Raw genomic sequence first — 26,360 nt, forward strand, 5'->3', positions numbered from 1 at the left:
TCGTTTTTTGCAGCTTGTGTCTTCGCTCGACTGAATGGAGAGACCTAGCTACATGCGCGCACAGGGCCTAGCACCCTAGGTCCGCGGCAGCACGTTGGCGAGGCAAGGCTCAAGGTGGCTCAGGTGCGTAGCTGTCGTGCAGCAGCAAGGCCAAGGCACGGCAGTGGCAAAGCAAAGGCGGGTTCGAGGCCAAAACAGTTCGATGGTGAGACCAAGGGCTAACACGTGGTAACGGTGGCGAAAAGGGTAGAAGAGGCACGGCTATGGCCACGGGGCTTAAGCCGGTGGCGGGACGCGCGCAGGGTGCTCGGCCAAATGCCGTAGTAGCACCTGCGTGCACCACGCCGTGGCGACAGCACGCACAACGCGATGGTGGCATGGCCACGGCATGTCGGCAGCGATCTGGTCAAGGTGTGCCAAGAACGGCATGGCCTTTGGCCCTGGGGTGTGGTTTGGCACGCGCGCATGGGCTCGTCGGGCATGGCCACAGCGAGGCCACGGCGGCGGTCGTGATGGGCACGTACACGACACGGACGGCGCTTTGGTGGGGCTCCAACAGCGGCGAGGGCTAGGCGACAACTAGATACAGTGGCGGGACCGAGGGCGGGCCTTCCAGCTCGCCCAACCAGAACACGCGCGCGCGAGACGCAGCGTGCTCACGATCACCACGCCACGACATCGCCATGAGGTGGCACCGGTGCATCATGGTGCCCGCTAGGGCGAACGAGGTTTGGTCGCAGCGAGGCCAAAAGCATAGCCTTTGGGCCCGGCCAAGGCACATATGGCTGCGCGCGAGCACCCAAGAAGCTAGGGCTGCGGGACGGCCGGCGGTCAAGGCAAGAAGGCGTCGGCGGGCTGCGGGCTACGCGGCACGGTGACATCAGGCTCCTGCAACCAGCCAGAGGGATGGGGTCCTGTAGCAGTTCTACGATGGGCTCATCGTCGGTGATGCGCACGACGGTAGCACACAAGGAAACGGGTGAGGGAGACATGACAGCGTCCTACCCGGTTCATGTGAGGACGAAGGGGCTGGTGCAGCAGGGTGCGCGGCCATGGCGAGGTGAGGCAGAGCTGTGCCGTGCTGGGTCATCGAGGTCATCGTATTTGGTGCCAGCATGGTGGAGAGCTCCTGCAGCGGCGGCGTCTCCTTGTCGTGCTGGGCTCCGGGTACTACAGCGCTGTCCCCTCCTCGAAGTGGCGGCGGCGATGGCCAGCACCTCCCTTCCTCCTCTTCTACTCCTCCTTCTCCTCTTTCCCTATCTCTCCTCTCTGTGCTCTGACCGCGGCGGCGGCGAGGGGGAAAAGAATCCCCGAGCTCTAGGGTTTAAAGGCGATGACTAGGGGGGTCTTATAGGTGGTGAAGCAGGCCGAAATGGCCTTTGGCCAAGTGGGCTGAGAGAGGTTCAGGTGGGTTTGGGTGCAAGCCAAGTCTTGGGCTCGTTGGTCTGGACCTGGGTCAGGGTTAGGGGCGGATCAGGTCTCGAGCTAGGGTCAAAGCCGGGTTAGGGTTTGGAATTAATTTGAATGGTTTGATTCAAATTAAATCCCACTCAAGAGTCAGCATTTGAAATTAAATTGAGGGCCAATTTTCAACCAAGAAAAATAAATCCAACTCGAATTCGTTTAAACAAGGTAGAGCCAAATAAATCCAATCACTCCAAATATTTCCACACTAGTGAAATAATATCCTTATTCATATTCAAAATTTTGACATTTTAACATTCTGAAAAAATCCTTGGCCTAATCGGCAAGGTTTCTATGTGGCTGCCTGTAAGTACCGCGATGGCGTCTGGCGACCTTGGAGTGTATGGGTTAAATAGCAACAGCCAGATTGAAGCCTTTCAAGGTGGGTTCAGCTCATCTTCTTTGATCCTGTTTCTTTTTTGCCGTCCAGATGCTGCAGCCCTTTACTGAGTGTGATTAGGATGCATTTCCCATCGTTTTGTTTGCAGTTTCAGCTGATGAGTGCAAAAAAAAAAAGATGACCCCTTAGTGAATCAGGGTCTTTTTTTCTCCTTCAATCAGTTTGTAGTTTCTACAATTTCTTTTCATTTTTTTTACACTTGCAAATGCTCTATTCCTTACCTTAGTTACGTTATGGTGGTTTTATATGTTTGAGTCATTTTTAGTTGCTGCCTGCAAAGCAGTTGTTTAGTTTATAAATTTATGATTAGGCTACCTTACTTATATTGCCTCATGTTTTATGATATCAGTAGATTTGGAAAATTTGATCTTAAATAAAAATCAAGTTGCTATCTATAGCACAGTTATCTAGATAACCCACCTTAACAAATCCGTAGCTAGAGTTTGGCATGAAAATTCCGCTTATTTTAGCATCGCAGATCTGGTATTATAAAGGAACAGTAATCCTATTTTTTGCAAAAAGTAAAGATACTGATAGATGCAGCTAGGCTACTCTTTATGTGAAGTATATGTATGTTCAGTAGGGTTTGATATAGTTATTCTGTTTTTTGCTAGTTACTATTTTTTTTCCGTCTTGCAATGTGCCATTGGCCTGTAATTAGTCTTGTCCATACCTGTTTCTAGATGATTCAAAATTCAAACATTTTGTAATCTTTTTTTCTAAAATAGGTAGGAGACATTTTGTAATCTTGTCTAACTACTATCTGCAATTGCAGATCACTCCAACCAAGGAAACAGATATTGCTTTAGTACCAACACAGCAAGGTGTAAGGTCCATCAATTCTCCAGATATCCTTACTCAAACCGCAGTTGCAACATCAACAGGTACACCACACAAGAATGATGACACCATTTTAGCTAAGGTAAACTACAATCACTTAATCTCTTTCTTCTCATTGACTAATCACACAACAAAGAGTATTGACCTTATGAAATAACAGCACTTACCTTTTTTCAACAAAGGAATTTAGCCATATCCAACTATATTCCATCTATGTGATATTTTGCTTCATATTCCTGCTCTATCATGTAGTCTACTGCTAATCTAAAAGAGTTTTAGGATGGAGCTTATAGGAGTTTAGCCATATCCATCCATATTCCATCTATGTGATTTTTTGCTTCATCTTCCAGGTCTATCATATAGTCTACTGCTAATCCAAAGTAGTCTAAGGATGGAGCTGCAAATTCAGCAACTAAGATAGAAAAGACTATCACAAGTAAAAGGTCTGTATTGCCAATACAGATTTGTTTTTTCATAACATATCCAATAATAATCTCATATCTAACATGTACAATTTTTAGGTCATGCCCCTCACCTAGCAAGAAAATTGCCAGAAAACAGCTGCTTGATGAAGACAATGAAGATAAAGATGATGGTTGTGTCCATGACACTCCCAAGCTTAGGTATGCCCTTGCTACAAACTTCTAGATGAAACAGATAGATCAGCTACAGATAGCTACACTTGACAAAAAATTATTATCTTTATTAATCCTTGCCAATTTATGCATTTGCTACATCACAATATTATGAACATAATTTTTCTTATTAATCAAATAATCTTTCTGCGCTTACCCTTGCAAAAAATATTTTTGATTTAGGTACTCCTACCATGTTTACATGTCCTCCTGCTTATACAGTACATATCATCCTTGCTATTTTCTTCACATATCATCTTTGGAAATCATACTTGCTATTTCCTTCACATATAATATTTGCTATTTTCTCTTTACCTTATACAAATTGTCATTACACCAGTGTGAGGTAGCCACTTGTCACTGTAAACACCATGAATTGTTGCTTCATGTTATCTTCAACTATTTTATAACCAACACTGTTCTTGATAACTACATTTACAGTTCCAGCGCTGATGCTTAGAAGAAAGACGCAGATCAGCTCATGTTCTGTTTTCACAGTTGCAGCCCTGCCTAGGCCTACATCTGCTGAATTGCTACTACATGCAATATATTCAGCTGTTTTATAACCTCAGCATCAGTTAACTCTCTTTTGAATACTTCTATGGCTGCAAACGGTGTTATTTCCTACTTTTTAATATATTAGTACTCGCTTTTATTTGGATTAGCATTCTAAGCTACCTACTAAAATTTTTGGTATCTACTAATGCTGATCCTCAATTGTAATATATGGCTTGACAGAATCTATCGACTGCACATGCCATTCAATCAATAGTACTGCCGCCGCTGTTAACATATATATTTGCATGAGACAATTGCTATGTGTTTGCCTATCATTCAAAGCATTGCTTGTACTATATTTCTAATCTCTCCGGCTGCTACATTTCTATGTTTCGATCTGAATTTTTATGCTATATTTACTCATATATAGAGATATTTTTATATGGAATCAAGAAACTGATGATAGAGCGCGCAACGCGCACATTATGTTCTAGTGAACTTAAAGACTTAGGCCACCGGTACAACCGTGCTATCGCTGATTGCTGGGAGGAGGATGGTGGTGATCCTTGTGAAGTTTGCGGAGGACATGCCATTTTTATGAGAACACCATATTTTAATTGAAATAGCATGTTACATTACTGTTCGCACGAGACATGCATTATACGTACTAATACATGTTTCTACATTGACATGGCAATACTGTTGAGCTGTGGAAATAACAATTTAAAGTACATTTAAGAGTCAAAGGTGTACTCTGATAATCTGAAAATATTAATATGCAAATAAAAGTATTAATAGCTATTTATGAAAGTATATTTGGGGCATAATAAGTGAACGTACTGGTGTTCATATCGACTGACTTTATTATTTTTAGAGCCGAGTTCAGAGTTTTACGTGCACAACATAATTATATTGAGTCTCACAGCGTAGCACACTTCACCATATACATGGACGATAGTGTATGTATCTCTTATGCAACATATTGCTCCGACTTTATTTTGTTTGTTTCAGTGATGCGTAGGGTGTGACTTGCTGATCTTTTATTAAGTAATCTCTACCTCCTGTACGGGCCATCTGAAGCACATGTTTCAACACAATCTTGTAGGCATAAAATTTGCATTCGTCTGATTTTTAAAACTTTTTTATTGCATCTTTTCATATCGTACAGCTGGTGGATGGTGAGGATGACGCAGTGATCCATTCATTAGCTTCAGCTTTCTGCTGATGGCATCTTTATTAAAGGACGATAGTACAACTTAATTGGGAACTGATATATGGGGACTAATAACAAGAACAATTAGTAAGTACTAATGGGCGGGTGCTGCCCGCATGCATATTATTCTCGGGAGGGAGCCGGAGGCACTACTATGGCCTGGCTCATTTTTATTTGTACTGTGGCCACTCACAAGATTCCTCTGCTTTTGGCGGTGCGTCATGCATGCATGCGCCTACTCGTCCGGCCCGTGGCCATGCGTCTTCTCTCGGGGGTGGAGGAGCTCTGCCACTGCTTGATCGCATGAATAGCGGCCTGCATATCCAAGACAAATAGAGATTGATCGGATTCATAGATAGATGTTGGTACAAACACAAAAAAATGTATACGTACCAGGTAAATGTCATGCTGCCTTGCGCGGCTTATCCCCCCATGCAGGACGTCAGTGAGATTGCGGGACTCGTCGTCTTGATGCTGATGGTCCAGCTGGAAAGCTGGTGGCACCTCGGCGTCCAGCTTGCACCACAGTTGGAATCGCTTGTTGATACCGTCCAAGAGCCCAATGGCGCCGTCGTAGACAGCTCGGTCTTCCGCTACTTGTTCATATGCTTCCTTGAGCAGCAACTGCCTGTGGACCTTCTGCACCATCATCTCCATCACTGGCGTGCGGAACATGGCCTCCGCCGGTAAGCCTGTAACCGTTGCGCGCTGCATCTCATGGCTCGACAGCCATGAGTAAATGCATCCAACACCCAAGCCCTTCCTGAGGATGCCCACCATTGCATTGACGTCCCCGTCAATGCTGCCCAGGTCAAGCAAGGACTTCGGGGTGGCTGCTTTCCAGGATTCATCAGATTGCTTGAACTCCATCCACTTCCTCTGCAGCATGTTGGCTGCAATGGACTGCAACACTGGGTCATCAACACCATCTTTCTCCTTGGCACCACCAGCATCCTTCTTCAAGGCCTTCAATTCCTGTAGGATGCCTATGAGCAGGTCCACCACCTTGAACCGGACCATCTGCTGCAGGACCAAGGGGAATGGAGGGCATGGGTTTGCAGGAAGCGATCCATCCTGGGTCGTGTGAACCGCGACGGACACGGAGCAATTGTTAGTTGAGGTTGATGCCTGCCCACCCGGCATATCCTTGTACGTGACCCTAGCAGTGATCCCACTCAAAGTGGTATAGTAGCCACGCTCCCAAGACCCAGTCGTGTAACTGAAGTAGACGACCAAGTCCTTCACCTCCCCAGCACACAGCATGCCAATTGAGATGCCTGATCCAGGAGCAGCCCGGCGTGTGTAGCCCCCGGAGTCGACCCTTGTTATCTCCAAGCTGCTTGACGTGATGTCGACGCAGGTGTCAAAGGCGACGATGGTCTTTAACCCGGCTAGGCAGACAGCCAGCGCCTCCATGATGTTCTTGTCGAGGTCTTTGTTGTCTGTGATTGAGGAATAGGTTCCATAGGATTCTTTGGCGATGTAGTGCAGCGCCTTTGGGTCAGCCTTGAACAAGCCCAAGGTGTGAACTGGGTACTTTCGGAGGAGGCCTCGGATGGGGTCAGTGGGGGCAAGACTCTCATGGCTCCACATGAATTGGCTCTTGTCTACACCATCCGAAATGAGGACGATGCAGCCTGCCCGCGTCTTATCAGCACGGTCATCCAGGAGCTGTAAGCATGGGTACATAAAAAATTATAAAACAATAAAAAGAGGAAAATATTTTGTAGCGAAGAAGAGTCTAACTAAGCTACAGTCTGATAATAATAGAAATTTGGAGTAACGACTACATGAATCAACTGTTTTATTTTTATGTAAATTCAAAAGTAAAATACCTAAATAAATGGAGTGTAGTTATAAGAAAAATTAATTAGAAAAACTCAGTGATCAAATTTCTGCATGCACTCTAAAATCTAAAATTAACAAAGTACGGAGGGCCTTCATATATATGAAGTGTAATATCTTCCTCAATAATAATAATTGGAATAAATATTTTGGCGGCTAACACTATATAGCTAAAGATAGGAACAAAGCATAAATAAGAAAAATGTTAGAACGTGTCTACAACCACCAAATGCGTATGTATTCTGTTGAGCAGTTGAGGGCCCAGATAACTTTGGTCTCGGGAGTAAAATGATTACCTTGCACCTCTCATGGATAACCATTAGCACGTAGCTAGCATTAGTAATCTTATTAAGTGCAATAAGCTATTGAAATATATTGTATATTTTGAGTTATTGGAAATCATATAGTCTAACAAGGATATGAATATAACAAAATAAAGAGATATTCGAGAAAAGAAAAGCAAATTAAAGGAAAAAAGAGGTTGCTTGCTGTGCAAATTTGCAATTTGCAGGGACCGACTTGCTAGTTAACACTTTTACTTGAAAGTACAGCCGGAGTGCTATGCCTACGTTTATCCTCTCGTTGGGTTACATCCTAAATTAGTTTTGGCCGCTGGATATTACCATCTATTATTGTTGTCATTTTTACTAGAAAGTATATATATGGAAATGTTATCAACTATTTAATTCTTATGTGCAAACCTAAATAAATTCATATTTGAAATCAAATTGAGTAGCTAAGCTCGCTACATACCTTCACAGCATGCTCCAAGCTTGGTTTAAAGGCAGTGTCGCCCTGAGTCACGAGCCCATCCACTTTTTTCTCAATAGCCATCCGACCACCGCCTGAAATTTCTAAAATGCCAGTAGTATGCTCTTTGATGACCTGATCGTTGAATGCTACGATGGCAAGGCGGTCATTGTCATCAAGCTGACTTATTATAAACTTCAGGGCATTTTTCAGCAAATCCATCTTTGATGGCGTCTCATCTGACGATGATGCCATCCAGCTAATGCTGTGGCTAACATCAAGCAATGTAACTATGTCAATGGACCCATTGCTCTTCATAGACGAGGGTGCTTGGACACGCACCACTGCCGTCCCATTTAACCTTGCTCTGTGACTGTAGTCAACGAGAAGTATAGGGGGGTTCATGGCAGCATTCACTCTGACCTTTTCTGAGGCCATCTTAACCTGCATTTGAATTTTAGAGTCCGAGAAGCCTTTAAAATTTACTACTACTCGCTTCAGTAAGGTAAACAAGCGATATGTAGAATCGAACCTTTCCAACTTAGGATATATATTTTTGATCAACAATTATATATATATGTATATAAATATAAATATATATATATGTATATGTATGTGTATGTATATATATATATATATATATATATATATATATATATATATGGAGAGGCTAAACTGTGGCTAGCTACACAATACACTACTAGAAAAATTACTTAAGGCATCGGTTGAAAATGCCCTTTAGTACCGGTTCAAGAACCGGTACCCCGAATCCGGTACCTAAGGCTTGGTCTTTGGTACCGGGTAAAATAACCGGTACCTAAGCATTTTTATCAAAAATATGCGCGCGGGTGGAGGCTAGGATTCAAACTCGGGACCTCTTGCCTCGCGTGTACCATCCTTACCATCTCACTTACGCATTACTTGTGATGCAAAGAGAGATATTTTTCTTTTAAAATAACCCATGGACGAACCTTAGCACACCGGGTGGTAACACCACCCGGTGCCTATGTGTAGCCTTAGGTACCAGTTAGTGTTACCAACCGGTATCTAAGGCTCTCCATAAACTTCCATCCATCGCAAAAGTACTGGTATGAAGAAGAACCGGTACCAATACTAGCATAGGTACAAATACTACCAATACTAGCATAGTTGGTGTTGCCACGGAGCTTTTTTGAAGTTTTTGTTTATCATGCCAGCTCTCGTCCAGGTGCACGCGCTTCTTTTAGCATTGCACAAATTTGCACAGATACTTCTAATTTGGAGGATACGAATTTGTGAAAAGCATTAGAATGGCAAAATGATGCATTCAAATTTTCAGGTAGTGGTACATAGTTTTTTCTAGTATGGCATCTTGGCCACGATCTGCAGGCTCAAATTGCACATGTAGTGTTTTGATGTGATTCTGACATGACTCGCTAGTAAATAAATGTGGCAATTGAATATATAGACACACTGAGAGCTGTACGGATTAATAAGATATGACCTGGGGGCCACTTAACTTGTCAGGTTTTAGTCCTAAAAAAAAGGGTGTTTTCCATCTCCTTAGTCCTTACCCCATCAATGTCGATATAAACTACGGGGTACCATATATTAAATAGGCTTGATGCAATCAAGTTTTGACTTTGGAACTGCGTTTTCTTTTGTAAGGGAAATATAAATTCTGCCCTGTATACTAACTAGCATGACATAGGTGTTAAATTGCCAAACATCTAAATATGTGACATCCAAATTCACCTTGGTGTGTGGAGTGCACTGATGGTGCTTCCTACTTAGAACCTCATGTACAGAGTTGGATGGAGAGGGTGACGGGCTGTATGTGCTTAATTACCAGACGGAGACGTCGATTTGGTGTATGTTGTTGCGGCGGGGGTGAGGTCGTTGCTGACTGGAGCCCTGACCCAATCCCTGGTATCTGTGGTGATGAGGAGGATGGAGAGCAGGGGACCGGTGCTGCCATTATATAGGGAGGTAGGTGATGTGAGCTCTAAGATTTCCGGAGGAATCATGGTGGAACTTCCGGCATCGGTGCAAAGCTCTCGCGGTCTCATGTTCACCGTACATTGTGGTGGAGCCAGTTTTGGAGAAAGAAAAGAGAATAAGTGAGCCTGATTCATTTCTTGTGGTCTGCTTCTTCTCTTGGCTGAAGGAAGGAGAATCCTGATTCATTTCTTGCGGCTTGTGTCTCCGCTCGGCTGAAAGGAGAAACCTAGCTTTTGAGTTGTAGGACAGCGTGGGTGGGTCGCTCTTATGTCCTGCCAAAGCCGGCGCCGAGTTTGTTGCCCAAAGTGCCAAGAGTGTCGCTCCTCGGCAACATAGAGTTACGTTTTCCCATGAATGCCAAGTGTGACTCCAGCTGTCAACAAAAAAATGTTGCCTTCCTAGGATAGGGGCATGACCTTTCCCTGTTGCTGGATGCCTGGATGTTCCGTATTGGTATTTAAGGGAGCTGATAAAGTTAGCATTGCAGGAGGATCACAGATTGTTGCCTCGGCACTGCCTGAATCGTGTGCGCGCGCCTCGGAGGCAAGAATAAAGTTTTTCATTCCTTGTGTGGGTGCCTTTGTAGGCTTGTGTCCCTAGCATATCATTTGCTTTCTAATGAAACAAGGAATTATGCCTACTAGAAGCTGAGGCGCGTCTATCTCTTCAACGCTCCCCTCTCTTTTCCCGACCACCAAGAAAACTACGTAAGAAAAAACGCAAAGCAGACAACGTACCAGTGAAACAAGCCTGACTCCCGATCTGAGAAGTAAGTTCGGTGAGCAGCCCCAAATCATAAACAAAACGAGGAAACCCCACTATGTAAGAAACGCCCTAAGGTGACGGGTATCATCGTGCTAAGATGTCCGTTACCTTTATCATGTCACTAATGACTACTCAAAAGTGACGGGCTGAAGCCCGTCATCTATGTCATCACAAATGTGACAAGTATCAGTATTAGCCCGTCACCTATGTCATCACAAAGACGATTTTTTGCGCGAATATGCGCGCGTGTTATTTTTCCCACCGTTACCAGAATTTGAACCCACAACCTTAGCCTCGCGCGTACCCCCCACCACTGGGCTACACCATCACATGTGACCAATAATGAGATATTTTTCTTTTGTCATCACTTTCAAAAGTCTTATATAACCCATTTCACAGCTATAATGGTCGGGACCTACAACTTTCATATATACTATTTTTCCATCTGAGGCTACAATCGCAGCATTAGAACACGACGAAGAAAGAAACAAAAATCTTTTTTTTCCATGCCCGCAGTCACCGGCCCCATATTTCCACCATGTCTTGCAGTTTGAATAGTAACATTTGTACATCCAACGCAACTAATGATGCGTAATTCAGTGGAACTATCTGCTTTCTACTTGCATGTCTTTATCAGGTCCTACCACCTCCATCCAGGTAGTCTCACCAGACTCTACACAGATACACAGGAGAGGTAACTCCAACAAAAGCAGCGTTTGACTATTTGAAAGTTCATAAAAGGTGGTGACACAATGCACGCTGAACTTCGGATTGCTGAGACTATCTGAAACACCACGACTAAGATAGAAAGAGCACGTGACGGCAGTCGCACGTAGTGTGGAGATACGTCCGTGACCACTCCAGCACAGTGACAGGCGACACGACGACTTCTTCCGGATGATTGTACAGAAACAGGGATCCGCCACGGCGATTGGGCCCTGCGGCTGCTCGGGCTGTAAGAGGTCGACCTCTAGGTTTATTCCAATAATAAATTTACAAACATGAATTGAGTCATCCCCGTACACGAGAGGGTAGATCGGCACGAGCAATTATGGGTACAGATCAGGATGACTTAATTAAGATAGAAGAAGGCCAAGAACCCTCCGGCGATAGTGACGACAGCCATGGTCCAGACCACCGCGGCCACCACCGGCGGCATCAACAGCGTCACCTTGGTACAAATTTGTGAAAAGGTTTAGAATGGAAAAATAATGCATTCAAATTTCCAGGTAGTGGTACATAGTTTTTTCAAGTTTGGCATCTTGGCCACGATCTGCAGGCTCAAATTGCACATGTACGATGCGTTCGTACAAAAAAAAGTTACACTGGGGCCAGTTTCAGAAAGAGAAGAGAGAACAAGTGAGCCTGATTCATTTCTTGTGGTCTGCTTCTCTCTTGTCGTTGGAAGGAAGAAGAATCCTGATTCGTTTCTTGCAGCTCGTGTCTTCGCTCGGTTGAATGGAGAGACCTAGCTACATAGTTGCTAGTGGAGCTAGTAAGGCTATATACAGAGATCCTAGCTAGGATCGAACCCAACTTCTGGAGGCAGGGGCGGAGGCCCTTTTCTTCTTTTATAAAGAAAGAGAAACCTATTCGTTTCTTGTGGCCTGTTTCCTCATTCGGCTGCAAGGTCCTTCCTGGTGGTGCCTTCTTCTGTGGATCCACTCGCTTAGATAGTCCTCGCAGTGAGCCTTGTCATAAACGGTTACAGAAGAGGGCCGCGGAGATGTTGCTCAGCTGAGTTTTATTTTTTTATTTTTTTGAAATCTTTGCGCACAGAGTGAAAACCGAGAAATCGAGGCTTCTGTCGAGTGTCGACTCCCAAGTCTGCGTTTCAGAATTAACTGAACCTCGACATCCTCTCTTGAACTTCTGAACCCTACTAGAAAAAGTGCCATAGCCACCGGTTGAGATTGCCCTTTGGTACCGGTTTCTTGAACCAGTACCCCGAAAGTGGTACCAATGGCTCGAGCCTTTGGTACCAGGTAAAATAATCGATACCTAAGGCCTCCAAAATGAGACAAAATATTCTTTCGCTGGGATTTGAACCCGCGACCTCTAGCCTCGCACGCTACCCCTTTACCATCTCAACTACACAGTTGTTCTGATTAAGGAGATATATTCCTTTTAAAGTAGCACATGTATGAGCCTTAGATACCGGTTTGTGTTACCAACCGGTACCAAAGGCTCCTAAGGTACCGGTTGGTAACACCAACCGGTACCTAAGGCTCGTCTATAGGTACCGGTTGGTGGTACCACCCGGTACTAATATAAAAATTACCACTCGGTACCTATGGAGAGCGTCGGTTGATAATACCAACCGGTGACTAAGGCCCATTCAAAGATTCCATCCACCCCAAAAGTACCGGTATGGAGATGAACCGGTACCTATGCTACCATAGGTACTGGTTCATCTTGATACTGGTACTTTTGGGGTAGACCTAAGGCTTGTTTTCTAGTAGTGGAAGTTCTTTTGCGCTTCTCAACTTCCTGAAGCTGCAGACTTGCCATTTACGTAGTATTAGTTGCGGATAGTTTACAATCACAGGGATCTGGGAAATATTTAGATAGCCAGAAGTACGTACTGAAAAAGATACGTTTTGCTACAGATCAGTAAACTCGAAAACTGTCCCAAATATGGAAAATTTCATGTTGCATCGACAAGTTCTCTGAATTCTAGCACTTCGGGCCCCAACTAAACAAGGGTAGTATTAAAGAGAGAGTCTCAAACTACATTTTGGGCAACTCTGATCAGGTTAGTTACGTTGAGGAGTAGTTCATCGTGCAGAGAAATTGTGGTGAGACAAACATAGAGTTTGCCTTGGCTTGCACACACCGTGATATGAATTGAGAAGTCACTAGTGAAGCACGGTATGTATTTTATAGCATACATGTTTCTGGGGAAAGGAATCATACTCTTTAGTTTCTTGATTTTATAAACAAACAAGGGAATAATTTTTGTTCCAGGCTGTCATTGCAACCTAAAGTACTAGTGTAAACCCCAAGTAGGATAATGCAGGGATGACCACATTGGAGGCACAAAAGTAGAATTGACATTAACACATCAAAATTAAAAATATGTAAGAGAATGACCTGTCCAAGAGAACAAAGAAACGTAGAAGGCCAAGAAAACAGAATAACCTTACTGGTGCTAGAGTTGGCCCACCATAAAGCTTATTCTTTTTACCATTATCAATATGATGCAGCTCAATTCCCCCTTGATTGAGAATCACTGACATGAGATCCTTTATTTTGTGATGGAGTTGAAGCACCCGCTCTTGGTTCCGCACCAGATGCTGCTGCTCCCAGTACAGCAAAAATGACGCACACTTTTAAAACAATATCTCTTTCATGAACCAATTTTGTCCTCAATAATTAACATTTTTCCTAGCACCACAAGAACCAGCAAGTTTCCCCTGGTGGTTAATTAAACAGCCAAACATCATGCATGTATTAATCACATCTCCACCAGCTAAACACACTTGAAGAACACTAAGAGACGGTGACCTCAAAACAATAAGAAATATATTCCTTTGTTTAGCATAGCTATCGCCATCCATATTTCAATTTTGCTCGCTAACATTGACACAAATGCACGAAGGAACACATCGCTACTATCTGAAGCGTACAAAGCTCATGTAGGTAATGAACTTTTCAAAATAAAAACAAAAACAATCTCCAGTTATATGCCTTCCTGGATCATCCTAAACTTAAATAATCAGCCCATAAACCTATAGTCCCTCCAGATTTTTATACTTGTCTCTGGTTAGTACAACTTTGCACTAACCAGCGACATGTACTTGAGTCCGGAGGAGTATACTACAGGAATACATTCATAGACACTGCAAAAACGAAAAGGCAGGAGTAACATAGTTTGTATGGTATTCTACTTTTACAAACTCATTGTTCTTGAGCATATATATCACTGCACATATTTCTTCATTTTATTAAGTGAAGTATTCTCTTTCAGGAGGCAATACCTGTAGTGTAGAAGTTGACATATGGAAGAACATCATAGAATCCCAAACCCTATCCTATCTTCCTAACACAGCCGGACTTCAGATCAACACTGAAGAAACCATCGAAAGTCCGCAAGAGAACACCAACACCTTCCGCAAAGCCAACTACCACACGCGAGGTCACGAGGGCAGTAACAGGGAGCAAAGCATTGGGCTGAGCGTAGCTCGGTTGTTTGAGCCTCCCGGTGGGGAGCTCACCCGCCCGGGTTCGAGAACGGACGTGCGCGCGCTTATTAAGCCTCCAGTGAGGCCGGGGACAGTAGCGAGCCCCATCATTCAAAAAAAAAGCATTGAGCTCAATGGATCTCTGTGACCATCTCACATCCTATATCCGGACCATCCTCCTTCCTGGACCAAAGGAAGAGGCTTGACTCAATCACGGTGGCGAATCCCAGTCCACTAGTGGCCGTGACCACAATGTGATGCCCGTGAACTGCACGTGGTAATTCTATCACTGACATCTCTCCTGTGCCCTAATCGTACTTGAGGATCCTGATGCTCATTTCAAACATGAAGTATAGTGTGTTCCCCACAAGGGTACATGGCCCCCGATTGATATTGTCGCCGCTGCCATGCTCGACACAGGTGAGCTCGCTCCAAGCTCCAGCCTCAGAGGAGTAGACATAGGTACGCGTGAACAGCTCGAGGTCATCAGTGGCCACGAACACAATGAGGTCGGCCATCATGGGGTCCCATACGATGAGCTCCCTCTGCTGCTGGGGCTTGGGGTGGTAAAGGGCCCAAAAATTTAGCCTAGAGAATTCAAGGGCTGGGCCTTAAAAGGGTCGGGCTCTAATACTATACAATTTTGAACTAAAAATATAAGAGTCATGTTGGGCTATGAAGAGGCCACTAGGGTCATGGCCCATTACCACCCCTAGCTGAGGCTGCAGCGAGAGGACATCGAGGAGGACGACGTCATCATGGTGGGAGTCAAGCGGGAGGTAGTCGGTACAGCTATCGTCCGGGGGCAAGGCGGTGGTGGGAATGAAGCGAGCGGGCGCCCGGTGGTAGTAGACGAAGCCTAGGAGGGGCCGCGTGCGGCGGTGGTGCTCGCAAAACCGGTGGTGGAAGCTGGGGTCGGAGACGGTGCGGCACTAGCCCTTGCAGACCAGCGCGGCGTGGAGGAGGCACTCGGGCTTGTCCGGCGGGAAGCGGAGGAGGACCACCTTGATGAGGTCATCCACCAGCAGCTGCGCCATAGCTCGTCGCTGGCAGAGCTCGCTAGCGTGTTGTGTGTTGGTGGAAATGAGGCTAGCTACCTGGTCTGGATGAACCAGGTGGAGGGGCACCTTTGCCTGCTAGGTGGGGCTTGGGACACAGCTGCCGTGGAAAATGAACTACACAAGTTCCACTATCAGCGAAAGCTTAATAACAATTGCAATTCACCTATCAGACTTGATTCAACTAAATTGAGGGGCACCTCTTCCGGCTAGGTAGGACCAAGGCTGCAGCAGCAATGGAAAATGAACTACGCAAGTTAACTGATGTGCATGGCACTGTGAAGGGTGAATGGTGGTGGCACGCGCAAGGGAGAAGAGAGGGGCGGAGGCGGCTCACCAAGGGGAAGGATGCGGTGAGGCGGAGCTGAGGAAGCATGCGGCGTTGAGGAGGGAGGCTAGCGGTGGTGTGATAGATGACGGGAAAGCCGAGGAAAAAGATGAGGATGGGGCAGCGAGGGCACGGGCGGAGGATGACGCGGTGAGGCGATGCCGGAGAGGGATGGCTCGGGCACGGCTCGGGAAAGGCACGCGGAGATGGGGAAGAATTCCGGCGTGGTGGCGAAACGGCCAGACACGGAGGTGGCAACGAGGAAGGGGAACTTCCCCCAAATCCGCGTGGAATGCGAGCGGGACGATGAGAGTGGAGGGCTGGGAAGGTGAGGAGGTGTGCATGGAGCAGCATGACATGATTTAAGGGGCGCGGAGGGATGGAGGTAAGCCTTTGTTAAGCGGATCCGCAAGCACTTGCTTGGTACTTATGGGTTCAATACTTTCAATATGATTCTAGATTTTCTCCTTGACAATGTAACTCTTAATGTCATTGTGTTTGGCAGCACACATGACCTATTGTCATAGGAGTGAAATACTTGATTCCGGGAATGATTTTATTAACTTTAAGTGCCTGCTAGGTGGCCTCATATCTTGTTATACAGAAAAAATATGCATCACTGATGATACCACAACTGTCTATTTGTTTGGAGCTTTTCCACATTAAATTCAGTATTTTCTTTGCGCATTCAGTTGTTTTTCTCATATTTTTGGGTTATTCAAGACTTTCACCAATAATTTTTGTACACTCGTTTGGGTTCAATTATGCAGAGATCCAGTTATTCAGGAGCAGCTCTGTGACACCTCAGGTGTCTAACTATTAGAACATAAGGTGATATGTGCAATTGTGTGTTTAGCTTTGTGTGTTAGTCAAAAAATTTCAATGCAAATTAGGGGTATATTTGTAATTATACAAAATTACTAGCCCATTTTTGCAAAAAAATTTTAACTTAGGGAGTAATTTCAAAAATTTTGAAGGATTTTCTTGCAAAATGTAAGTAATCATGATTTTGGCAGCTTTATTGCATTTAAGTCTAAAATTGTGACGAAATTGCAATCAAAAAGTATTTTTTTCCTTATTTAAATAGAGTTCTTTCAAAGTTTTCAAAATATTTTAAAATCCTTTGATCTAGTGAAAAATTGCACAACATGAAAGTTGTAGATATTGAAAAACTGAACAATTTTCATTTTGGGCACTTTTTCTTTTGAGCCCTAGATCAACAGAAATTTTTAGTTTTCACTTGCACCCCTGAACTTTTCTGTAATTACAACCAAATCCCTCACTTCATCTCCTACCTCCAGCTCTGCTAGAACAGCGCCGCCACTCACCGCCGCTATTTCCATCACCCCTGGTTGCTCCGCGCCGCCATTTGGCGTGCCGTCAAGCTTCTACATCGCCTCCTGGACCCCATCAACCCTCGCTGGCACCCTCTTCCCTCTCCAAACAGTGCCGCCGCTGCCGCCGCCCCTTGTTTCTCCCTCCGGCAAGCTAGGCCGCCGCGGGAACCACCTCCCTAGGACCCAAGACGCCCCACGTGTCACCCTCAAGCACTGCAGCCACCTTGAACCGCCTCTGCTTGGCTGCTAGCCCCGCGCCACGACCTCCCGAGAGCTCCCCTGCATTGCCACCTCACCGGCCGCCGTGGACCGCCCGTTCTCGTCGCCGATTTCGCTTCGACCTCAGCCAAGATCATCCCTGAACCCATCCTCGTGCTCATCCTTTCCTTTTCTGGCCTATAAAAGGCCCGGCAGAGTCCCATCGCCGGCCAGCCCCGCCGCCCCTCTTCTTATACGGCGGCGAGCTCAGCTCCGCCGTCGATCCTCCACTACAGGCCCACCCCCACCACCCTGTCCCCCTTGCTAGCCTCGCCTCGCTCCAGCGCAGCTTATCCGCCACTCCTCCCTGCCAATCCACCACCGGAGCACCGCCGTCGACGAGCCTCTCCGCCGCCGCACTCTATCCTTCGCCGACGAGCCCTCTCTGACCACCCCGAACCCTATACAAGTACACCAATAGGTGCGCCATGACCTCCTCTCGCTCCCTGGTCTCTTTCCCCTCACCGCCAGCGACTGGCCTCGCCGGAATCCGGCCACCCTCCTCTGTCCCCCTCACCCAAATCCGGCCAAGGACACGATCTCAAGACATTCAAAAACATTCAGGGTCCTTTCTGCAAAAAGACCTTTATCCGAGGTGTGGGGAGTCCGCCGAGTCGGCCGTATGGGGTGGGCGAGAGAGAACAGTGGTGGCCAGAGGTGTGATTTTTCCGACGTGCGAAAGTGGATTGGGTGCGGGTCGATGGTTAGGGGGGACACCAGAGGTGTGATTTTTCCGGAGTGCGGCAGTGGATTGGGTGCGGGTCGATGGTTTGGGAGGGGGGAGGGGAGGAGGCCTCCTGGTTTCCTTGCTTGCACTGGTAGCATAATCATCTCGCAGAATCAGGGGCGTGATTCCCGATGGTTTCGAATAAAGCGTCCTTCCTTATCCATAAACACTGCTCTGGTGATGGTTTTTGAACCATAAAAATCACTAGTTTTTATGGTTGAGACGTTTGGTTTTTACTCCACAAATGACTCCTTTAATTATGCATTTGATTTGGCGGTTTACTGCACCCTCCGTGCATGCATGTTTCGGGGATCCATTGCTGTGAATTATATGCGGTGGTGGGTGGCTCGCTGGAGAGGTGGCGGCGCCGCCAGCGCGCTGATTAATATTTAGCGGTCTGGGAGTCAAATAGACAATAGGTCTATTTAGCTCACAGCGAGCTAAATATCATTCAGCGGACCAGCGGTGCTTCGCGCCGGAGGTCTGGCTAGCCTCTAAGCCGTAAAAATTCTTGGTGGCAGTAAAAATCGTGTGTAGGGTCTTTTCCGCATCCGTCTTGATGTGTTGATGATCCATCCTATAGTCCTCTCCTCGATTCGTGGCAGTAAAGTTTGTTTGTAGTACGGGAGGGCTCTCTCGAAACCTCTCCCCTTTTCTACATAGAAGAGAGGCGAAAAGGGGGCGAACTCACTTTCCTGTGCTCCTGCCGGCCGGAGCGTCGATTCCCTCTGCCTCCGATGGCCTTCCGGCCTTCGGATGTGGGGGGAATCCGCATCTCCTCGCCCGGCGGTGTAGATTAGGCCTGTTCTACGGTTTGTATCCCGGCGGCGGCTGCTCGGTGGAGGTGGTGTTGCCTATGTGGAATAAGGTATTGCTCGTCCCGATCCACCTCGCCTTCTTTTGCTCCGGAAATGGCGATGGGCGAGTGAGGTGGGGGTCTTCCTATGTGGAGGCTCTGTTCAGGAGTTTGCCGGCGGCACATCGTCCTGGTTGGAAGGTGCGTCTTCTGGCTTTTTGGTTCGAGGATAAAGAAGCAGCTTCGGGTTGTGTGGAAGTTTGGAGAGTGGACCTGGTTCGCATATCTTGTGGCAGCGTCTGTTGTCGATATGGAGCTCGGGGTGTGTCCCCGGCCGATGTAGTACCGACGGCTTCATCCCGTCCCAAACGGGTGTCTACTGCTGCTACCTCCAAATCCTCATGGCGATTGGGCTCCTTCCGACCTAGGATCCGTGGTGGAGGTCCTCCGGTGATGGCCGGCGGCAGCGGAGTCAGGTGGATTCGATCGGCACAGTGCCTAGGGATTTGTTTGTAATTTCTATGTTTGGTAGGGGCCTCTGTGTAAAAGGTCGAGATAGCTGCCTTCTCTATCCTTCCCGAATGTACCTGTACTGTCTTTGTACTCTCCTTAAATTTTAATACAGGTATGTTTCTATCAAAAAAAAAGTTCGTTTGTAGGTCAGGGCGGTGCAACAGCATGTTAGGGTGCTGCATTAGGGTGACGTGCGGCCGATGTAGCCCCGCTGTCGTCCTCTCCTCGCTCCAGTCTTCTCCGGTGGATGGAGGCCTGCATCAGGCCTCTTGATTAAAATATTTCATGCTTCTATTTTCTCATTTAGGCATGAGCTTTTGTTCCTCATGGTCAGCACCCTGTAGGTAACCCAAACTAGTCTGCATGCAGGGCATTATCTACTGCTGGACAGAGAGAAAATTTTGGCCGGAGTTAATAATGCTTACATGCACGACATTGCGGGCGAGTGTGTGCGAGATTCTTGCAAGAGCAATGTACACATGGATTTGGCCCAAGACAGCACTCGGGGAATAATTTTCCAACACACAGAAAGTAGTAATACATTTAATTAATTTTCAGAAAAAGTAATATTAAATTGGCCGTTGACAACGCTTTGTAATTTTCCAACACTTGGAAAGTAATATTGAATGGGCCTTTGACAATTTAACACTTGAAAAATTAAAACTATTAACTAAGGAACAATTTTCAAATTTTCAGAGAAGTAATATTGAATGTTTTTTACAATTCCATGGTTAATACAGAAAAGTAATTTCTTGCGTGCATTGTAGTCGTTGTCGGACTCTAGCACGATGCATGGTCCAGATGCAGTAATAATCAATCATGATCTCTTTGCTTGCCATGCAGTGCATGGGAGCATGCTGCGGCCTACATGGAGGCTTTATGGCCTTAATTTAAAATTGCACGGAGAGACATTCTAGGATGTAGTTATTATTAGTAAACCGCCAATGTGAGAGAGATTTCATGGAGAATATACACGGATATGTTTGAAAACTAAGTCAACGTAGAAATAATTTCCACTTATTATGACAAAATGTCATTGTTGTTCAAAATAATTTTCAAACATAAAGAAGTAAAATTTACATATACATAGAGCAGTATTTTCATAGACTTGACAGTAATATTCTTTCAATTGTGTTGGTCTCCACCATCAATTACTCAAATCTGCTGTTACAATGGGTTGTAGCCACATGAATCCCGCCACCGGACATGTGATTGGCAAGCATCAATGGATCGGTTTTCTCTATCTCAGAACGGTCCGATAGTATTTATTAATTAACAAGAGAAATATTTTTTTGGTCGAATGATACTTTGAACTGGCAATGCTTTTTTTACGGTGTGCCGGAAATCAACAGCAGAAGTTAGGTTCTTTGAGTAAGCCAATCACTCCATTTTGAGTTTTAGTTATTTCAAATAACATTAATTCAGAAGTAATTTCCAAAACTTAGACAAGTAATTTTCTAGGAGAAATAATTAAGCTCGCAATGGTACACGTCCACAAAATAGACAAAAAGAACTTGGAAATTTACTGGAGTAATTTTCCAAAATATGAGAAGTAAAAATAATTATGACATCAACCCCGTGATAGAAAAGCTATTTCTGTTACTATTACTCCTCTAATTCTATGATATTACACTCTGAGATTGATAATATTACTGCTCATATCAATACTCAGTTACTAGTTTTTTTGGAAATCAATTGATTACACTGCACAAACTTAATCCCCCCCCCCCCACCCACGTGACATGCATAAACTTCCCAGTACTTGTACCATATATTCCAAGCACATTAACTTGATGAAAGTAGTTTTAGTATACTACTAAACCATAAACTAAACTTACAAAATTATACTCCATATATTCCAAGCACATTAACTAAAAAATACTCCAACCATGAACCATAAACAAAAAAAAATAATCTTGTATGTACAACCTTTATAGAAAAATAAAGTATTAGATCTCGTATTCAACTATTGATCTTGCTGTGAATGGTCCAGCGGGGGAGAACACCATAATGAAGCTAATATTGTCACCAAATGGATACAATGATCTTTCCGCTCTAATCGATGTATTGTTGCTCAGCATTTTGGCAAGGAGGAGAGTATTAAGGCAAACAAAATTAATAGCTGCTGACGAATTGCCACCAATTATGGAGCGACATGACCATAATAAATGTGGCACTAATGTCTATTTTTTATTCAATTTGCGTTTCAATTGTTGCAGGCTTGCAAAATAAGGTTGTAGTAAATAGATTGGATATTTTACGGTTTTGGGACTTAATGCTGGCTAGTGCTCCGGCGGTGTGCTAAATATTATTTAGAGCACTGGGAGTGGAATAGTATATATATATATATATATATATATATATATATACCTTGCTACACTCGTTTGTAGTTGGTCCTACATATGTATCTCATCATGTATGCCATATCTGACCCAACAAAGAGTATGTACGTGGAGTATAAGATCATACTAGAACATCTATGATGGTACATACATAGAGTATATGGACATACTTATTTTTATATACTAATACTAAGGTATAATCATAATATATTTAAAAAATAGGGTTGTTTTTGAAAATTTTCATATATATTCCTTTGAAGTATCTTAGAATTAGTATGTGAACATACTCAAAGTGATAAATGAGTATGCAGATATACATATGGTGGTATACTGCTGGTGAGAATAGTACACATGAGTGTAGAAAAAACTCATCCTGTCCAAAAAAATCATAATATATATCCGCTCCGGCGACTGCCCCCTCCCACCCCGACCGTATACCAGGTGCATTTAATTAGGCCTACCATGTTCCAACGCACCCCACTGGCCGTTCCGCAAAATCCTTCCGAATCTATACGGTTTAACGAACCGTTTTCATATGTCAGCAACAGTAATATACAAGAGTGACTCACCAAGTTGGCTCATACTTTTTTTCCTCTTGTCTAACAGTTTTTCTAGTTATTTCATACGGCAAACAATACGGTGTTGCGGGAGGCCATATCAAATTTTTGGAACCTTGCTAATACGGTGTCCGCATTCATTTTTAGGGATGACTGTATTTTTTGTAGTTAATGCGGTATCGACCAGTTATTTTTTTAGTTTTTCAAGCAAAGTTATTTTAGTGATGAATGAGGTCACAAGGGATACACAAGGTGAGATCCCTTGGTGTATGCTCTTTGCTGATGATGTGGTGCTAGTTGACGAGAGTATGGCAGGGGTTAATAGGAAGTTAGAGCTGTGGAGACGCACGTTAGAGTCGAAAGGATTCAGACTTAGTAGGACCAAGACCGAGTACATGATGTGCGATTTCAGCGTGACTAGGCATGAGGGGAGAGACGTTAGTCTAGATGGGCAAGTGGTGGTCCAGAAGGATACTTTTCGGTATTTAGGATCGGTGCTACAAAAGGATGGCGACATTGATGAAGATGTTAGGCATAGAATTTCAGCTGGCTGGTTGAAATGGCGGCAACCTTCTGGCATCCTTTGTGACAAGAGAGTGCCACAAAAGCTAAAATGTAAGTTCTATAGGACAGCAATTCGTCCGGCGATGTTATACGGTGCTGAATGTTGGCCTACAAAAAGGCGACATGTCCAGCAACTGAGTGTAGCAGAGATGCGGATGTTGCGGTGGTTTTGCGGGCACACAAGGAGGGATAGAGTCCGCAACGAAGTTATTCGGGATAGGATCGGGGTGGCACCAATTGAGGAGAAACTTACCCAACATCGGCTGAGATGGTTTGGACATGTCCAACGAAGGCCTCCTGAGGCGCCGGTGCGTAGTGGGGTTCTTGAGCGGGTCGACAATGTAAAGAGGGGTAGAGCTAGACCTAAACTGACTTGGGATGGGTCGATTAAGAGAGACTTAAGGATTGGAATATCTCTAAAGAGATAGCTTTGGATAGGAGCGCTTGGAGACTAGCTATCAATGTGTCTGAACCTTGAACTTATTTCTTTCGGGTTTCATCTCTATTCTACCCCAACTTGCTTGGGAAAAAGGCTATGTTGTTGTTGTTTTGTAAGCAAAGTTATTTTTAGTTAATATTGTACCATCTGTATTTTTTAGTTAATTTGGTATCGACCATATTTTCTTTTAATACGGTATCGACCATGGCAGTTTTTTTAGTTGACTTATTTTAAATTTATGGACAGTATTATTTGCATGCGTGAATTCTGCACAAATACGTTAAAATGCATCACTTTACAACAATTCCCCGTATATTTTTTTTGAAACATATCTGCTGTATCTTTTTTCATTAACAAGCAAAATTCAAGCCCCCGCAATTTTTGGCCTGTAGGAATTCCATTTCAAAATTTTGGGAACCGCGCCAAGTGTCCAGTGGGCCCACATAATTCTTGGATTTGTTCAGTTAGATTTCCCACTCCCACCCCTCGTCCTTTCGTCTTCCTCACCCGGCAGCGTTCCCGAGTCGCCGCCCGCCGTCGAATCCGGGAGGTCCGCCACCTTCCTCCGACTAGATCTGCTGTCGCATGAAGGGATCCACCGTCTAGAGCTAGACCAGTAGCCCGCCCACTCCACTGCGATCGACGGTATGACTGGTGTATCTGTCGCCGCTCCCATCTCCGCTCCGCTACAGTCTGCACCCTGGCATCGAAATCGCCGGTGCGGTGCTGCCTTTTCAGCTACACTCCCATTCCAGTCAATTTATTTCACCGTAGGGGGCCGCACACTCGGGGAAGGTTCTTCGTACTAGTATGGTACCCCGGCCCACTACTACAAAAATAATTTGTTAGCAACACCCCATTTTTTAGGGGTCGGTCAAAATATAACTATCTCCTACAAAAGGAGCGAGGTTATTGTAGCAGTTACCCGCCCTTAGAAAAGAATTTTTAGGGGCGGGTGATGCCGTCACCCACCCTTAAAAATGATGCCATTTTCAGGAGCGGGTGACAGCTTCACCCGCCCCTGAAAAAAAATTGAAAAGTAGTGGAGCGGATGCCCCCTCCTCCCCTCTCTCTCTCTTCCATTATCTCTGTCTTTGCAGAGGCAGCAGCGCCGCACAGCCCCCTTCCTCTCTCTTCTATCACTTCGGTCCTTTCCCCATTTTCTCTCCCACGCCATCTCCTTTCCCCATCTCCTCCCTTGCAACGGAGCTACGGCGGCGGCACGGCTGGGCGGAGCTGCGAAGGTGGCGCGGCAGCGGCATGGGGCCGCGGCCGCAATGGAGCGGCAAAGGCGGCACGATGCGCGGCGCGGCGGTGCACACGGCCGCGGGACGTCAGGACAGCTCGCGGCGTCATAGTTGGCGCACAGGTCGATCAGCTCATCCTCGTTGTCATCCATGTCTTCCAGCTCAGCCTCCTCGTGCTCCATGGTGCGACGGCGGTGGGGTGTGTGCGCGGCGGGGCGGTGCGCGCCGCGGCGGGGCACATGGCCGCGGGGCGTCAGGGTAGCTCACGGCGTCATAGTCAGTGCGCAAGCCGACCAGCTTCTGCTCATCCTCATCATCATCCACGTCGTCCAGCTCGGCCTCCTTGTGCTCCATGGCGTGGTGGCGGTGGGGTGCGTGCGCGGCGGCCGCAGGGTACAACGGCGGCGTGGCACGTGGTGCAACAGGGCACATGGCCGCGGGGCGTTGGGGTAGCTCGCGGCGTCGCAGTCGGCGCGTAGGCCGACCAGCTCGTCCTCTTCCTCGTTGTCGTCCACGTCCTCCAGCTCAGCCTCCTCGCGCTCCATGGCTCGGCGGCAGTGGGGCGCATGCGCAGAGGTCACGGGGCATGTGCATGGGGACTGCGGGTCCCGACGGTGGCGTGGCAAGCTGCACGGTGGGGCACACGGCCGCGGGTGTCGGGTCAACTCGCGGCGTCGCAGTCGGCGCGTAGGCCGACCAGCTCATCCTCATCCTCGTCATCGTCCACGTGGTCCAGCTCGGTGTCCTCGTGCTCCATGGCTTGGCGGCAATGGGGCACGTGCACGGTGGTTGCGGGGTGCGTGCATGTCAACTGTGTGTCCCGACGGGGCACATGGCCGTGGGGCGTCGGGGCAGCTCGTGGCGTCACAATCGGTGCACAGGCCGACCAGCTCGTCTTCGTCCTCATCGTCCTGCGCGGCAGTCGCCGGGCGCGTGCGCAGCGGCCGCTGGTCGCGGCAAGACGGGGCACAGAGCCGCGGGGCGTCGGGGCAGCTCGTGGCGTCGCAGTCGGTGCACAGGCCGACCAGCTCATCCTCGTCCTCGTGCACTGTAGCAAATTATGGATTAATTAGGCTCATTAGATTCGTCTCGCGAATTAGCACTCAGCTATTAAAAAATTTATAAACAGATTTTATTTGATAATCTAAAATAGTAAGATTCTTTTTGATGTGACAGGGACTAAAAAAAATCTCTGGAAGCAAACAAGGCCGAAGGCTGAGTGTACCATACTACGCGGTTTCCAGGGGCATTCCATAACATACTGCCCATCACCTATGAAATACAGGTTAATGAAGGAAGGTAAATATCCTGACTCATGCCTCGTGGGTACCCCGGGAGCGATCCCTCATCACCGCGGTGCCGAGTGGACCAAAAGGCGAAGTATATTGTATTTACAAATAGTTTTCGCATGCCATTATAGAACTCAAACAAATGCCATTGAATATGTTGTCACATTGTTATCATTTCAGGAACACGTGACATCTTTAAAATACTCACTGAAGCCCAAGTGCTTCCACCTGATGGACATGGATGCTGGTCCTTTCCCAGGATCAGGTTTCACTGAAGTAGAAAAGCTCCATTTGGCTGCAAGATTCCCATCCAATAATCGGGTTTCTTAAG

The 26,360-nt window shown here is 46.1% G+C and overlaps 1 pseudogene; it reads right to left on the reverse strand.

The window, feature by feature from the left end:
- Window positions 1-5,033: 5,033 nt before the first annotated feature.
- On the reverse strand, window positions 5,034-9,628 carry LOC120699372 (annotated as a pseudogene).
- Window positions 9,629-26,360: the final 16,732 nt, after the last annotated feature.

Source organism: Panicum virgatum, chromosome 3K, assembly GCF_016808335.1.
Source record: "Panicum virgatum strain AP13 chromosome 3K, P.virgatum_v5, whole genome shotgun sequence".
Taxonomy (NCBI): domain Eukaryota; kingdom Viridiplantae; phylum Streptophyta; class Magnoliopsida; order Poales; family Poaceae; genus Panicum; species Panicum virgatum.